This window comes from Myotis davidii, unplaced genomic scaffold (assembly GCF_000327345.1).
Source record: "Myotis davidii unplaced genomic scaffold, ASM32734v1 scaffold49, whole genome shotgun sequence".
Taxonomy (NCBI): domain Eukaryota; kingdom Metazoa; phylum Chordata; class Mammalia; order Chiroptera; family Vespertilionidae; genus Myotis; species Myotis davidii.
Genome location: NW_006300375.1, coordinates 7,289,710 through 7,292,717, shown reverse-complemented (window position 1 = coordinate 7,292,717; position 3,008 = coordinate 7,289,710). Strand labels below are relative to the sequence as shown.

Here is a 3,008-nt window from a genome sequence, read left to right as displayed (position 1 = left end):
TATGATAATGTCTCATAATTTTATGAATGGGAACCAAAAAGTTCATTATTATACATTACATGATTTTATTGGGAAATTAATGGACTCGCTGGAGTATCTTCAAGTTAGTAGTTCAGGACTCAAGACACAATCAGCAATTGTGTTACATCCAACTTTTCCTGTCCCTGGCTTTATTTTACTATTACACATCCACCAGCTTGGCCAATATTTCTTTTAATAACCTAACAACGTTGAGAGCTGACAAAGATATGAATCAATGCTTATTCCTAGTCACTGCTGGTGTGAGTGTACATTGAAACAACCACTTTGAAAAAACAGTTGACCTAATATAGTGAAATCCCATATTTACATACCTTTGACTTAAATTCACACCTAAATGTAAACTTTAGAGAAGGTTCTACACATGAACACAGGGAGAATACTTAAGAGAGTTTATGGATAACCCCAAATCAGAAACAATTCACATATCCATCAAGAATAGAAAATACACTGGGAGGTGAGGGGGTAAGAGATCAACCAAAGGGCTTGTATGCATGCCTATGAGCAAAACCAATGGACACAGACAGTAGGGTGGCAAGGGTGAGGGCTTGTGCTTGGAAGAAGGGGTGGTGGGGAAGAGGTCGATGGGGGAAAAGGGAGACTCATGTAATACTTTAAACAATAAATAATTTAAAAAAAGAGAATACTCTTCCCCAAAGCGCCCACAGGTGACCCCTGAAGATGGTTCGCTATTCGCTAGACCCAGAAAACCCCACGAAATCATGCAAATCAAGGGGCTCCAAACTCCGCGTTCACTTCAAGAACACGCGTGAAACTGCCCAGGCCATCAAGGGCATGCACATTCGAAAGGCCACCAAGTACCTGAAGGACGTCACTCTGAAGAAGCAGTGGGTGCCATTCTGCCGCTACAACGGTGGCGTTGGTAGGTGCGCCCAGGCATAACAGTGGGGCTGGACACAGGGTCGCTGGCCCAAAAAGAGTGCTGAATTTTTGCTGCACATGCTTAAAAATGCCGAGAGCAATGCTGAACTTAAGGGTTTAGATGTAGACTCTCTGGTCATTGAGCACATTCAGGTGAACAAAGCTCCCAAGATGAGGCGTAGAACCTACAGAGCTCATGGGCGGATTAACCCAGCTCATGTCTGGGTTAATCTGCCCAGCTCATGTCTGGGTTAATCCGCCCATGAGCTCTCCCTGCCACATTGAGGTGAGCCTCACTGAAAAGGAGCAGATTGTTCCTAAACCAGAAGAGGAGGTTGCACAGAAGAAAAAGGTATCTCAGAAGCAACTGAAGAAACAAAAACTTATGGCCCGGGAGTAAATTCAGCATAAAATAACTCTAAGTAAAAGTAAAAGCAGAATGTTGGTTGTCTTTAGTACTAAATATATTTCAAGTAATAAAACAAGTTTTCTGATTAGAATTTAAAAATAGATTATTCTGTTCTGTCATTAATTTTGGTCATAAACATGCTGTTTTGAAAGTCTTGCTGCTTTTTTGCATAAGATGGGATTAAAACATGGAGTTCTGAAAAAAAAAGAGAATAGAAAATTCACACCTATCATGTTGAGTTCATACAATGGAATACAATACAGCAATGAAAACTGAATGTAGAAACAGATGCTTTTAAAAAGTGTTGAATCAAATATAAAATAGATTGAAAGTATTAAGACATAAAATAATATGTTAGTATTTTTTTCTGAGATTCTATACCAAATAAAACCCAAATATATTTTTAGGGATGCAAAATTATAATTTTAGGTGGCAAAACTCAGAAGAAAAACAAGAACATAATCAACCCCCAAATCTGGATAGGCATTATCTGGAGGTGGTAGCTGGGCTGAAGGAGAAAAGGGGAGAAATTGTGATTGGAAAAGCCAGCAACATTATATTTATTTTTCTGGGCCATGCATACACATATGTTTCCTTATAATTAGTTATTAAACTATTTATAATTGTTTTTAAGTTTTTCTCTACTCACATGTCCCCAAAAGGGGAAGTGAAAAAGGAGTATTGAATAAAAGAGAAGTTTAATGCATGGTGCTTTACAATAGTAATTTAACCAAGATTCTGATGCAGAGTCTGGTCATTTTTTAATGGTATCAGGTTATACTAGTATGTATTCAGAGCTGGGAACACAGCAGTTCCTGGATACAACATAAGAATTCTGTGAGCCTCAGAGACATTTCAGGAAGACTATTAAAGCAGGAATTTTGGGGGAACATAGGCAGGCTTAGGGATTTTTAGAATTGGGGTCCACGGAAAAGCTTGGGGTGACAGACTGGGAGAAGGTCATTTCCATAACACAAGGAAGCCAGGTACAGTTACATCTCCATAAGACAAGGGAGCAGCAACAGTGGCATTTACATAAGACAAGGGAACTGGAAGTATCTAAGAAAGGTCTGTATTTACAAAATAAAGAGAAGGGAGGCCTTCATTCAGATGGAAAAGAAGAAAGCCCAGAGGGAGTAGGGGAACAATGGGGAAGGAGGGGGAGAACCTCACATGTCCCCTGTGAGGTTCAACCTTTGAGCCCAGGAGTTACTATGGTAACCAACTCAAAGGGGAATATTGACCAATCAGAGGGGATATGAGGACTCAGGACACAAAAACTGCAGCCTTTATAAGCCATAGACTGAGAAAAGGGACTCTGTGGGACTCTTCCCCCTTCCTACATGGGAGTAAGGTCTGTGGGACTCTTCCCTCTCCCCAGTAAATTTCCACCTTTGCTATATCACTTTCTGTCCGTGGATTCATTCTTTGATTCTGGTGGACAAAGAATCCAGGTTCCAGTCCAAAAATTTGGTATCACTATGATTTAAGACACAATGTCTTTAGACTTCGTTGAAATATTTATTTATATAAATGATACATAACTATGTTAAAATATCCAATCACTAAATTATACAGCTTACATTACTGTCTTTAGCTAATTTTGATTAGATAACATTTACACATGGTAAAATATTTTAACTAGAAAAATGTGTGATCTAAAAAGCAAGTCTACTAA

At 39.1% G+C, this 3,008-nt stretch overlaps 1 pseudogene; it reads left to right on the top strand.

The window, feature by feature from the left end:
- The first annotated feature begins 690 nt into the window (after positions 1-690).
- Positions 691-1,362, top strand: LOC102752345 (annotated as a pseudogene).
- Positions 1,363-3,008: the final 1,646 nt, after the last annotated feature.